Here is a 15,862-nt window from a genome sequence, read left to right as displayed (position 1 = left end):
GCAAATAATAATTACCGAGACAATTCTAACAAACTCAAACACAATTAGGTTGCGTTGTTTTAGAGGACATATGGAATATTATATGGAATTTAAAATAAAAAAAAACATTTTGTGCTCCAAAATTTTATAAATAGTCAAAAATCGAGAAAAGTTTTTTTTTTTCGAGAGAAAGCTTAAGTGGTAGGTATACACATTTTTTCGCCAAACTGTGGACAGTTTATTGGCGAATAGTGCGCTCCAAAATAAAGCTAGCAATGTTGTGTCATACCTACTCATGTTGTGTCATACATATTAAGGGGGCATATGGTTAATATACATCAAATAGTGTAAAAATGCTATCCGTAATGTCAATATCTAGGGAGGAAAATGGGGACGATATTTATGTGGAGAAGTGGTTGTCCGTAGGTTTAAATATTATTATCTTTATTCTCATAAGAATAGATAAAGGGGCCCACAGATTACCAGTTCGCCGGACGATATCGGCCTGTCAGTTATTCGCGATTGTCAGCTTTTGCGATAGCTGACAGGCCGATATCGTCCGGCGAAAATCGGTGGGCCCTTTTATATTCACTTACACGTGAATTTTTCGTACAGAATACCTAATTTTTTAAAGTGAGCGCACACTTAACTAGTAATAAATAACTTAGATAGATAGATAGAATACTCTTTATTGGCACACCTCAGTAAAAGATACAGCTTAAAGAAAAACAATTGATTAGTGATAGAGGTAGACAACAGGCGGTCTTATCGCTAAAGAGCGGCCTCTTCCAGACAACCTTTGGGTAGCGGAAACAAAAACAATCAATCAAAAAGAGTAAGTTCATAGATGAACTTAATACTGTAGGTACATAGATGATTTCAATATTAATATAAGTGTAAAGAATGTACATACCATCGAAACCAGTACAAGAAGCCCCTTCATTTTGCGGGATTTTTAACCACTGACCAAATCAGCAGAAATACCTCATTTATACCCCAATTTATACATACGCGAATTTACACAAGTGCATTTTATTACAATTCCTCATTTATCACATGAATTATTTACTTTAGGAATTAAAATTGAATTAAAATGACAAATAGATTGAATCTTAAAGAGAAGTAGATTCTAATTGAACGATTTTAATTGTTTCGATACGACCTTCATCTTCTTGGTGATTCACACGCTCATGAAGAATAAGAATTATTTACTTACCAGTTAGCAACTACAATTGGTTCACATGATAACGAGATCATTGTCTGGCGATCAGTGAATGGTGTCATAGCGAAGAATCTCAACCTTGAGAGACTCGCTAGGTGGTTGGATCAAGGGTCAGATGCAGAAGGCGGTGATCTTGGACACGGCGCGGATAGTGCGGCGGTTCCTCCCTCTGCGGCTCTGACCACCGGCGGCTTGGGCCATGCCCCGCTGCTGGCGGCACCCTAGGTTAGGTTTTTTTATAATGTGTATATTTATTTATATTTATATTATAATTTTTTTTTATTAGCCCGATATAGTGTCCCACTGCTGGGCGCAGGCCTCTCCCCGTGATCTCCACAGCTCCCGCTGTTGTGCTATTTCTGGCGAGCTACTGATGAAGGTGTCTAGGTCGCGGTCGTCCGCCATCTCTGTCTGGGCCTGCCACGTCCGCCTTAACTTGCGGCATTATACCTTATACCTACGACATTATACCTCGAAATATATAATACTATGTTTGTGCTCATGAAAGAAAGAGAAAAGATTTAAAGAAAAAAACATGGTAAATTTTACAGAATAGTAACTAAGTACCCTACTGATTAATCAACGCTGATGTTTGCGTCATGCCGTTGGTTGCACAACTGTGCAAATGTGATAAATTAACATTATTTAATTGAGTTATTTGCTTTTAAATACGGATATTATTGAATAAGTAGGTTCAGTTAAAAATAACATGTCGGGCACCCAGTTCTTTTTTTTTATATAATAATTACATATGCTATTAAAAATGTTCTTTTTTTATACCCAACTATATAGTGTATAGTTTTATTTTAGACAGTGAAAAGCGTTATTGAACATTTTTTTAATAGAGGGAAATTGTGTATTGGGTAATGCTTAAAGATGCGGGCGGGTTATTTATTTAATACTTATTGCACAATACAAAAAAGTACAAATGGCGAATTTAATGCCTTAAGGCATTCGCTACCGGGAAACCATTGCGCCAAACAGGAACTTACAGTTGGTGCGGAAAAGAAAATCAGTCGAGGGCTGCCTTTTAAGTTCTGTCGTTTGCTAACCTCCCGCGATTTATAAAAAAAGAACTAGTACATATAAATATAAATATTAAATATAAATATTATAGGACATTATTACACAAATTTACTAAGTCCCACATTAAGCTCAATAAGGCTTGTGTTGAGGGTACTTAGACAACTATATATATAATATATAAATATTTATAAATACTTAAATACATAGAAAACACCCATGACGCAGGAACAAATATCCATGCTCATCACACAAATACATGCCCTTACCAGGATTTGAGATCGGCCGAATGGTTTCAGTACAGCGTCGGTTCTAAGTTGACAAATCAGTTGTGAACATGGAAATTTCGAAGGAAAATTTACGTGCAATACTTTTTATAAACTTCAAAAGTTAAACCTCTTTTCAAAGAAGATGCTATGAAGAGTTAACTATTGTTTTTAATAATGAAGCACCATGCCTCCGCACTGTGGAACGTTGGTATGTAGAATTTCAACGTGGTTGCTCTAGTTTTAGTGATAGACATCATGAAGGTCGACCAAAATATAACAAAACAGTAATAAATATTAAATAAATACATACATAAATACATATAATCACGCCTATTTCCCGAAGGGGTAGGCAGAGACCACGAATTTCCACTTGCTACGATCCTGACATACCTCTTTCGCTTCCTTCACTTTCATAACATTCCTCATACACGCTCGTCGGTTTAGGGTGCTCTTGACCTGGCCTTTCTTCAGGGTTTCCCCGATTTGATCAGAGAAAGTCCACCGAGGTCTACCCCTTCCAGCTCCCACTTCTAATTCTCCCTTATACACTCTCTTTGATAACTTCTAGCTCTTAGCATCAAAACTTGTGGAAGTTTCTTATAAACTTTCACCCCCTAGTGTAAGGGGATCACAGCACACGTTTACGTTCCTTATTATCTTAAGCTAACTAGTGGATTTGACCCAGGATTCCCAGGAACCGCCACCGACGTCATCTTCTCCCGTTCGTTCTCTTCACTTTACTCTTTGGTTCTCTTCTCTCCCAGGGGGGCGAAACTTAGAAATGTAGTTAACATTAGTAAACATGGCGGCGGTTTGTATTAATGGGATCCGATAACCTATTTTTGCGTAAAGTTGACTACCGATTGTGCAAACTACATCACCAGATGTCACTATAAAATTGGTACAATTTAAAGGCATGAATACAACATTAAGAAGGTTGCATATACCTCGTATGTCAAGACCTATCTTTATTCATAATGTTGTTACCTAGCAACTGTTGTTTACTGTCAAATAAATGTAAACAGAGATATGATTGATATGAACTTATTAATTCTCTATTAATTTTAAACTGCAGAGCAAAGCAGAGTAAAATCGGAGCAAGCATTAAACACGAGTCAAATTCAAATAGGGAAATTAGAATCCCAATAGTTTCAATGTTACGAAACCTGGAGGCTTAAAATTTTAACAGTGTTCAAGGCAATGCCGGGAGGTTCAGATATCGAAGGTAAGAAGAAAATATCATCCTCCTTAGCGCTCAAGCAGCGATGACAACAACCGATGATTATTTTAATTTTGTTTACGACAAACATTTCCGCAGACACTCTGCCAAGATTTGTGCAATTTGATTCTTCTAAATTAGACGAGATAGAGTGCATCTATGGAGGTACGTGTGTAGACATTAGACAAGACATACGTCCTATGCCTGAAGTTCATTAGTACAAGAAGGAACCGAATATCTGGAGCGAATCGTTTACGGAGCTAGAGAGCGAGACGAAATTACCAGGAATCCTAATGTGCACTTTACCTGTCCTTACTTTACCTCCGAAATATCTTGAATTCTAGTCCATTTGGATGTTAAGGTCAAAGAATAAACGCTCAGTTGAGAACTAGGCACGTCAGTTATTCGCACATGAAAGAGTTCTACGTCAGACTGAGAAACAAGTCACAGAAGACGAAGCTAATGCAGTTTTGTACACATAGATGAACATTTTTTTTTTATACCACGACGGTGGCAAGCAAGCATACGGCCCGCCTGATGGTAAGCAGTCACCGTAGCCTATGGACGCCTGCAACTCCAGAGGTGTTACATGCGCGTTGCCGACCCTTTAAAAATCTGTACACTCCTTACAAATTCAAGTACTTACACCGCCTAGTCTATTACTATCTTGTATACCAAATTGAAAACAATAAACATATACTTGCTTTACTATAAAGTATGTCTTTATTTTGGTTTCCATTCATTTTAAACTTTTCTACATAATATTAGGTCTACTTGGGTGGCTTACAAGTTAATATTTTGTATGATATCTTGTGAACAAAAAAACTATCAAAGTTACAAGAAATCAAACAAAAAATTAACTTGTAAACCGCCCAAGTAAACCTAATATTATGTAGTACGAAAGTACCTACACATTCGGGTGCATATATAGATGTGCACGCACACATGCATAGCTAGTTTCGGATGCAAATTAGAGATAGCGCTTCGAAATTGGTTTCCTTAAAATGCTTCAAGAGGGCTCTGTTTTCCTATATACTTACTTTACTCTTCGTTCTCTCCTTAGTCCAAATCTATAGGTAAGTTTTTATATAAGTATGTGGTTTTATATTCTATGGTGAACGTCACATCCAACTGACGTAAAGGTATAAACATTTTAGTTTTATGAAGATACAGAAGATAATTACAGTCAAACATGCAAAATATACTCTCAGTTATACGCAATCCACAGTAAGTTAATAGGACGAGGAATTCTTAGAACTTGATTCCTACTGGCTTACCGAATTTGAGACAAGTTAAACTAATTTTACGGTTTACACTCACGTGTTTTTAGTCACTCGTGCGACATGTTTCAGAGAGCCTAGGTCTCCTTTCTCGAGCACTAATAGTGCGGGCAGCGTTCACGACGGCCGTGCTTCGCGTACTGCTCCGCGCCGCGTCCATTGCACACACCGTCCCGTTTCAGTGGCACACTACAGAAAAAAATATGCCTACAAATATCATACAGTTATCATAATGTCATCTCGCTTTGTGTGGTACGGTACAGCACAGCGGATGTCATTCCAGATCTAGAGCAGAGCCCAATTGGGGAAGTACCTCCACCTTACAGAAAATCGCAGCCAAATAACACTAGACCCTACTCATAGTGTTGTGTTCCTGCTGGTGAGTAAGGTAGCCAGAGCTCAACGAGGGGAGGGAGGGGGTTAGGGTCGGCAACGCGCATGTGATTTGTTAGACCTGTACCCCAAAAGCATAAAATTGTTGTAGTAATTCACCGAATCGCATTTCACCTCGATCTCATATTTAATTTTCGCATTGTGTCTCAATAGTTTTTTTTTTCTAGTGGCTATAAGTTTTAGTCGCATTTCACCTCGACCGTACATTTAAACATCGCGTTGTGACTCAATCGATTATTACTTTAGTCGCATTTCACCTCGATATTGTATTGGCGACGTGATTCAACGCAACGTCAACGTCACATAGATAAAATTTTAATGAGTTTGATAGCACTTGAGGCTTAATCCTACAAGTACAAAACGTGTTTAAAAAAAACACTTAATTTTAGTGCAAGCATCAAATTAACGTATCAAGTTAAATAGAGTCCCAAACAAACGTCGATCGCGGCGAAATGCCTCTTCGGTAACATACTACACGAAAAATTAAATACTACAAATTAATTATACTAATGTCAAAGGCTACGGGAAAAAGTGCGTCAAGTAAAAAAATCCAGTGATATCTTTTTCATTCAAGGTGAAATGCGATTCGGTGAATTACTACAACAATTTTATGCTTTTGGGGTACAGGTCTAACAAATCGCGCATGTAACTCCTCTGGAGTTGCAGGCGTACATAGGCTACGGATACTGCTTACCATCAGGCGGGCCGTATGCTTGTTTGCCACCGACGTAGTATAAATTAAAAAAAAATACTATAGAGATGCCATACCAAACAATGAAAAGGTCGCAACCGCAACCTGTACCACGCAACCAAAAAGTCGTAAAAAAATCATGGTGCTTACGCGTTTAGGTCGCGAGATTCACGCTCCGCTTCTATGGTTGGTTGTCAAAACAACAATAACTCATGGTGACCACATTTGACATGAAAATGTGTTTGGTGGGTATAGTACCCTTTTCAGGGCGTACTGCCAATCCTTTTACACGTGTAGCCTATGGGTCAGACATACGCAGCGTACATACAGTGCCTTGCGCGTCCAGTATAATGATGCGTGTAGGGTGCTGTTCGGGCTGCCGAGACACTGCAGCGCCTCCGTGATGTTTGCGGAGCGGCAAATTGATGGCTTTTATGCCGTAATCAGGAAGCGGGCCGCCTCGATGATGAAACGTGTGCGCGGCTCCACGAACACCATCCTACAAACGCTGGCCGAGAGGTGGGACTCCCCGATACTGAGGCGATGGATGCAGCTCCATACCACAGCGGGGAAATAATATATATATTTTTTTTTAGGCCAATTTATTACTAACATAGTTTCTTAAGGATTTACCCATTGTTACTAACATATTTAATTTTAATTTTTATCTTAATTTATATTGTATTTTAATGTATGGAATTTATTTTCTGAATTAAAATTATTGAATTGAATTGAATTGAATAGTTTTCAATATGTACATTTAGTTATTATGTTATTATATAGGTAGTTAACACGTGAACTACTTGAAATTTGGTCGCGTTCACGATTTTTAGATTTATCTTCGCCATTCTTCTTTAATTTATAATAAAATAATATTTTAGTAGTTTCCTGTAACAAAATTATACTGTCATTGAAATACATGATCATCAAATAAACTTAAATAATCAAGTCTTTTATTTTTCAGTCAATCGTTCGTAAAACATGGAAAGAGAGATACAGGTAAATATTTAAAATATTGTATAAGTACTAAATCCTCGGGGTGCGAGTATGATTCACGTTGTCAAAGTCCGTACAGTACTTTCATATTCAAATGTTTAGCAAATATAACGCTAGATGGCGTTGTACCGGGAGCGGCGTTATCTACATCGCGCTATCAGAATTTTTAATAGTATTGTATTCATTGTATACAAATAAGGTGAGAAGGGTTGGGGATTATTTTCAATATAACAATCAGCTTTAATCTAAGCAGTGGTCACATTTCTTTCGTTTTGAAATCGAGTGTAATAACAAAAAAAATTTAACTATGTTCCAATTTTTTTTTTAAATACTATGTCGGTGGCATCCAAGCATACGGTCCTCCTGATGGTAAGCAGTCTCCGTAGTCTATGTACACCTGCAACTTCAGAGGAGTTATATGCGCTTACCGACCCTAACCCAGTAATTTAATTTCATTTTTTGAAATATGTTTATACATACAAATTAAATGTTATTAGTAAACCTGACACAGTATCTATCTATCTATTTAAATGTCTACTTTTAATGTTATAGTAAATAGGTAGGAATGTTGCAATTAGACTAACACTTAGTTTATAGGTTTCCTGAATTAAATTATTATTCTTATTCTTAAAATGATTAGTTTTCGTAAAACTCTTTTTACAGCAATCAATGAGGAGATTTAGACTAAATATGTCCAAAGTAGCAACACTAGCAACATCAAAAAGCCGTTTAGCACAAAATAAAAATATAAATGTTTCTTTTCAATTGGTATAAATTCTGAAACTAGGCGAATTTCAGAAAAGCTTATAGGACATAATTTTCTTTATTTACAATAACAATATTGGATATATACAGATGATTACTATAACTAGCTTATATCTAAAATTCGCTTCAGGCAATGTACCAAGAATGCTGGCGGCATTTCCTCCATTTCCTCGTTGTATCGCAATACTGATACGTTGTGCGAGGAAGCCGCCAGCTCTTCGGTCACCAGTTACGTCAACCAGACGTTTTGCGATTTTTCCAAAAAACTTGTGTGCGCTGGGACTCCATGGACCTAGAGTAATTTCAAATATGATCTGGAATATATATTACAAAATTCAATTTTTTAAAGGAAACTCGCAAAATGTATAGGGAAATAAAATAAAAAAGTTTACCTAACCTGTAAAAGTGCCCTTGTGGCCTATTTGCTGAATAAATGTTGAAGTTGAAGTTGAAGAAATTCGTTAGAATGTTTTTCTTCTTTGCCAAGATATTCATCGAAATGACGTATCATGTCTGACCCACGAATTTTTTTTTTGCCGAGTTTGATCAAAAGTTTTAACATTTTTTTGCTCCATGATCTAAGGGTAGGTAGCATGATGCCAATCTTTCACGCTCCGTAGCTTAGCATAGTTATCTCTCTCTATCACTCTTCTCTATCAGTGCGACAGAGAGAGTTGCGTTTCGTTCGCTACGGAGCGTTAACCCTTTTCCAGGCATAGTACGATTTATCGACCACATACGCGCCATTAGAATTTCAACTTTAGCATTCCGATTTAAGGTTCAAATTAGATTACACTTTCAGGAAATGTTACTTGTCTTCAAATGAATCATCAAAGCTGGATTAATTGGAATATATTTGGATTTTTTGGGAAAACCTTGTAGATTGGTGCGGCCTGGAATAGGGGTTAATTGGCATCTTGTCTCTGCACCAGGACTGCCTGGTTAAAATTAGTCGGTTTACTCAAACCCACGGTGTATATTAACAAAACCAACAAAGTTTTGTTTTACCAGCTACCGTGTCCGACAGCGTATTGGAGATCCGCAGTTCCCCTTCGATGCTCGTGCGACCTCTGCGGAACCTTGGTTACAACTCGAAGACGGGAAAATGCGTACGCTGCTGCGTAGGTGAGTTAGTTTTTTACACACTTTTATTTAGCTTCACCGCGTATCTTCTTTGTATACATCTACATATATATATATATATATATATATATATATATATATATATATATAGTACCTGGGCGACCGAGCTTTGCTCGGTTATAACTATTTATTGTAATATGGTGGTGTATAGGTGATAATCTTAACTACATTTTTTACTAAATTAAACTTGTCTAAAACAATAAAAAAAAATATATAAACTTGAACATATAAAAAAAAACAAAAAGTTAGTCACCGGGCGAGATTCGAACCCGTAACACTCGTTTCTAGCCGTCCGCGTCTTAACCCGCTGGACCAGACGGACAGTGGCCGGCAACACGAAATTAGCGACCATATTCTACGTCGAAAGAAAAAGGCATGAAAACTCGAAAACACGCGTTTTCCCAAACATAACACTAATCTAGATCGATTGTATACCCACAAAAACCCCCATATACCAAATTTCTTCGAAATCGTTAGAGCCGATTCCGAGATCACAGAAATATATATATATATATACAAGAATTGCTCGTTTAAAGGTATAAGATATATATATATATATATATATATATATATATATATATATATATATATACATATGTGCTTCAAATCTTGTAACTTAAATTTGAACCACTTCCTGTACCCCTAGTGTAACTTTGATCGACATCATAACGTGACGAACGCGTTTGCGTTAAGTCTCATTTTGTATAGGATTTTGAGTTTCCAAAACGTCCCGCTTGGCGCGCTCTTTCTAAATCCAATACAAAATGAGACTAAACGCAAATGCGTACGTCACGTTTCGAAATCGAATTTATTTACACTAGGGGTACTGGTGTCTGTTTGAACTGAAATTTGGTATACTTCTGTATTTCCGATGACAATGCAATAGTATACTAAAATGGAGCTGATCTGATGATGCAGTTGGAAGGTAGCCAAAGGAACTCAACGATGGGAAAACTAAAACACATTAAGTTTAGGCTCATTTGAAAGGTCTCGAGAAGTACTTGATAGACATACAAAAAAGAGAAAGTGCTGTCGGCAATAAAACTGTGTGTAAAAAATATTTTTGACGGTTAATTGTACAAGCTTTTATTTAACTTGCCCTGTCAGTATGTATGGGACGAATCTTGCAAGTTAAATTTGACTCACTTCCCGGTTTCCGATGAAGCTGATGCATACATATGTAAGTCGGGTGACAATGCAATATTATGGTACCATCGAGCTGATCTGATGATGGAGACAGGAGGTGGCCATAGGAACTCTGTGCAAAACAACGCAACCTAATGGTTTTTGGGGTTTTTTAAATTGTCTCGATGAGTATTAGTTGCCTGTGAAAAGAAAAGTACAGTCAGCGATAAAAGCTTGTACCAAAAATGAAATTTTTGCCAAAAACTTATTAAGGTTCCGTAGTCAACTAGAAAACCTTATAGTTTCACGATACTCACGCGTTTAATATTTGTCTGACTGTACAGGGACGGTGGCCACGTGTATAATCTGCCTTGCCATAGCTGTCATCGTCATATTTTTCCTCTTCGAGCTCACGGACGTCTTCGCTAACTTCGAGTTGTAGATTTAAATAGTTAAGTAAATAAATAAATAAATATTATAGGACATTATTACACAAATTGACTAAGTCCCACAGTAAGCTCAATAAGGCTTGTGTTGAGGGTACTTAGACAACGATATATATAATATATAAATATTTATAAATACTTAAATACATAGAAAACACCCATGACTCAGGAACAAATATCCATGCTCATCACACGAATACATGCCCTTACCAGAATTTGAACCCGGGACCATCAGCTTCGTAGGCAGGGTCACTACCCATTAGCCAAACCGGTCGTTTATAAATAAATAAAGTCATTTATTGTCGCAAAAAAATGTACAGTCGCCATCAGATATATCGGAGCGGCCAAGGCGCTCACAAATATTCAGATATTTGTGAGCGCCTTGGCCGCTCCGACATGCCTCTATTGTCAAGGCGTTAGGGTGCGTGTTCAGATATTTTTGAGCACCTCGGCCGCTCCGATAGAAACGAACGAACAAAAAACAAGCACAATAAGGGTTTAAGTTTTATACTACGTCGGTGGCAAACAAGCATACGGCCCGCCTGATGGTAAGCAGTCTCCGTAGCCTATGTACGCCTGCAACTCCAGAGGCGTTACATGCGCGTTGCCGACCCTAACACCCCTCCCCCCCTCGTTGAGCTCTGGCAACTTTACTCACCGGCAGGAACACAACACTATGAGTAGGGTCTAGTGTTATTTGGCTGCTGTTTTCTGTAAGGTGGAGGTACTTCCCCAGTTGGGCTCCGCTCTGGATCTGGAATGGTAGGGTTTAAGTTCAATATATTGGAGTTTGTTAGAACTTTTTTTAGGGTCCTAAAATTATTTTGCTGGCGGTAAGTACAATGAACATTGAATGTACAGTCACAGTCACTATAGGTCAAATAGGATCCCTTATATGTATATGATCATATACACCGTGGGCCAATTAAACCCGACAGATTTTAACCACGCATTCCTGAGGTCATAAGGAGCAAAAAATGTTACATGAGTTTTGGCCAAATTCGCCAAAGAATAATTTTTTTTTTGCCGAAAAAAATTTCTTTTTGCGTTTTCTGCACACGACACGTTATTTATTTTTACACCTTGGTGAAAAAAAATCATTACAACGAATAAGTAGTTTTTTTTTATTTACAGACGAAAATTGCGAGTTTACTTTAAAACTTTAATATCTGTCAGTAGGTATGTCTAAACCAAGTCACATAGTGGCAGCGTCACAGCTAAAAAGGCGTTTTTGACTAAGTTATAAAAGAAACAAATTTTCACAGAAATTGTCATTATCTCTAAAACAAGACCGATTTCAGAAAACATTGTATGACATTTTAGTCTCTAAATGCGGTCAAGAATACACCTTTGAAATCTGTCGGGTTTAATTGGCCCACGGTGTATAAGGGATCCCATATATACGATCTTCTTCTTCCTCCTGCCCTTATCCCAGCACATTATGTGGGGTCGGAACAACATGTTCTTCTCTTCCATTCTCCTCTGTCTTTCGTCACCTCAGCACTCACTCCTTTTTTGATCATATTATAAGGGATCCTATCTGACAGTAATCCTACAACAGGGAATATTACGCGAAATTCTGCATAGGGGGCGCCACTACCACAATCCATCACAATCTAAGGGTCTACGGCGAAACAAGAAAATCGAAATTTCGTTATCTAACCTCTCTATCACTCTTGCATATTCGAGCGATAAAGAGACAGATAAAGATAACTAAATTTATTATCTGTAAAAATTTGTCAGATAACAGTTTACGGCACAGTACGAGTATGTATAAGTTACTCTATGGTTTGCGAAAGGTGCTAGTGCTGCACTCTGGCGGCAGAACAGTGCAGTAATAATACCCCTTATTAAGATTATATACGTTGAACTTGTTAAATTACATCATAAGTTTGTAATTTTTTGGGTTCCGTAGGCGTAGCCAAATGGCAAAAAACGGAACCCTTATAGATTCGTCATGTCCGTCTGTCCGATTATGTCACAGCCACTTTTTTCCGAAACTATAAGAGCTATACTGTACAAACTTGGTAAGTAGATGTATTCTATGAACCGCATTAAGAATTTTACACAAAAATAGAAAAAAAAAACAAAATTTTGGGGGTTCCCCGTACTTAGAACTAAAACTTAAAAAATCTTTTTCATCAAACCCATATGTGTGGGGTATCTATGGATAGGTCTTCAAAAATAATATTTAGGTTTGTAATATATTTTTTTCTAAACTAAATAGTTTGCGCGAGAGACACTTCTAAAGTGGAAAAATGTGTGTCCCCCCCCCCCCCCCGTAACTTCTAAAATAACAGAATGAAAAATCTAAAAAAAAATATATGATACACATTACCATGCAAACTTCCACCGAAAATTGGTTTGAACGAGATCTAGTAAGTAGTTTTTTTTAATACGTCATAAATGGTACGGAATCCTTCATGGGCGAGTCCGACTCGCACTTGGCCGCTTTTTCAATGACTCCTATATCCTATATGATGCTATAATTGAAGAAAAATGCACGTGTCTAAGGAGTAATATGCATTTTTTTTTCGTAAAACACAGACCATACAACAAATCGCAAGGCCGCAGCATTTTCGATGACTGCCTTCATAATACGGCATATGCCAACGGAGCCACGCCGTTTTGTCGCCTAAATAGTGTTAAGTTTTAATTTTATAAAATGTATGCATATGTATGTTAGTCTGTCTATATTTGTAATATGGGCCTTGTTGTCTGAATCCAATTTTAAATAAATAAATAAATAATAATCGCTTCGAATTATAATCCCTATGATGACTATGATGTATTTTTATTACATAAATGTTACATTTTTACAATTATTTTACGTGATAGCTACTCCATATAAAAATAAACGCTTAAGTGGCTACTGTGATGTTGCTTACGCCCGTGGGCAACGATGGCCGCTTCCCATCGGGCGGCTCGTCTGCTCGTTTGCTGACTATCACATAAATAACTGTCATAGGGACCAAGATAGGTTCAACGTGCTGAAGCAATGTAGCGCAAATCGCATGCTATTATCGAGACGTTTGTGGAGGCCTTAAGCATTGCTATATTTTAGAAAATTCATATCGTATTTTTCTGTCATAGCTACGAATCATCTGTGATCATCTGTCACTTTGGACGTTATTATTTGTCATTTAAAATTTTGTGTTTATTTTGTATTTTTAAACATTTTTAACATGGCTTAAATTCATTAAATACCTTTCGAGTTTATGTCTGTGCAAGTAAATTGTGAAGTTGTGTTATGTACATTTAAAATTTTCTTATTTTAGCGTGTGTTTAGTTTTATTTGGTAAGTGTTAAATCATCTCCTATTGGATATAAGTGTACTAGCTTTGCCTGCGCCTCGGCCCTCGTTTCTGTAATGCCCAGTGTGCATTACAATGTACACTCCATTTCAATATAATTAGAACCTTTCATACTAATTAAAATTCCATTTATTTTGAATCATAGCTTTCTCAACAAAATTCAACCCAATTTAAATAAATACACTAGGACAATCTTACACAAATCAATCTAGCGTAACCTTTTATTTGTTGTATTTACTATACAACAAATAACACTATACAACATGCTAATATGTACAAAAACAACACTTCATACTTCAACTACATTTTAGGCCCTCAGCACACGAAGCGTAAGCGTAAGTGTAAGGCCTGAGTGGACGCTCGGAGCGGAGCGTTCAGCGAGGCGTACAGCGGGGCGGGCGGGCATGAGATAGATCACCATGGCATCGACGTCGGACGACATTCTTGATTTTGTGGCGACAGATATTTTAATTGTTAATATATTAATAAATAATATTAATGTTATTATATTTAAACGCCATTACGGTTCCGCGCGACGCGAGCGCGGTGAACAAGAACTTGCCTTATCGCTCGGTTCGCTTCGCCGTAGATCGGCGACCCGAGCATGCATTCGTGCGCGCTCGGAAATCCTAGTTAGTCGGCAGATATCCACTCTCGAGGCTGGACGCATGCGCTCGCGCCGCCCGAGTAACGGTCAATGCTTACGCACCGACTCGCTTACATTTGGGATTAAATTCGGTTTGCGCTGCGCGCCGAATAGCGCTTATAGTTTTATTTTCTTTTTATGTACGCTATCCTTATGTGCTTTTTCTATCTCCTGTGCTTACTTTAAGTTTCTCTTCAACTATACTGTGCTGTGCTTTGTACTCTTATTTCTTCTCTTTGTGCTTGTGACTCTTGTGTGCCGTTATTGACAATATATATATTTAGTGTGGAAACTAGCTGGTTTTACTTCTCTCATTAGGCTAGTTCCCCACAATTTCTTTTTAGAAAAGACTTTATGGCTCAACATGTGTTTTTTTCTACAAAACAAGGTCCTATTGTCGTAAAGAAGACGGTTTGGAGAATTTCCCACTTTATAGGATACCTTAAGATGCAATGGATTAAAAGTGTAAATTAATAAGTACTTTAATTTGCCTTCCATTTATTTATACAGTCTATTTTTGTATAAAGTGTGAGATGATACCCAAAATGCTAGTTTATATCGTATTTCAATAATACAATACAAACTTTACAACAATACAATACGTTTGCACGACATGACTCCACGCTCTTATCGCCGCTGCAAATCACAAACAGGTTTGAACCTCTCCGCGACGCCCCGCTCGACGCTGCATTGCCCGCAAACTTGCCCGCTCGGCATTCGCTTTGAGTAGCGTCGACTCAGGACACCAATATGAGTCTCATTTGTTTAACATGCACGCCGCACGCCCCGCCCCGCTGCACGCCTAACTCGAGCGTCCACTCAGGTCTTACACTAAGCGTATCGTAAAAACGTTACGAATAGTTGAGTTCTGAGCTGAGCACTAAGCGTCGCGTAAGCTTTCTCGTCATATTTCGTGAAGTTTTGTTTTTTGGGCCTGTATTACGCTACGCCTGTCATGATGACGACAGAAATCTCATACGCTACGCTACGACGACGCTTCGTGTTCGAACTTGTTTGAACTTATCCGTGCTCGTAGCGCTCGCGTTCTACGCGCGTATTACGATACGGTTACGCTCCGTGTGTTGAGGGCCTTACGCTATGGGAACGCTTTCCAACGCTGCTTACTGTTGTTATAGTTCGTGTCATCCACGGTGACGCGCAGATTTGTCAAATCTAACCTTTATTAACATGACATTACGACTCAAGACACGCGTGTTCGTGAACGACACGATCTATACAGTAGAAAGGAATTATACTCACGTCTACAGAATTCCAACTCTACGGATAGTGCTTCTAGTTCAAATTAGTTTTTTACATCACATATTTGGAAAAGGACTTTTTATTCCCTGCT

This window comes from Cydia pomonella, chromosome 27 (assembly GCF_033807575.1).
Source record: "Cydia pomonella isolate Wapato2018A chromosome 27, ilCydPomo1, whole genome shotgun sequence".
NCBI lineage: Eukaryota > Metazoa > Arthropoda > Insecta > Lepidoptera > Tortricidae > Cydia > Cydia pomonella.
The sequence above is the reverse complement of the archived record's forward strand: the minus strand, read 5'-3'. Positions refer to the sequence as shown.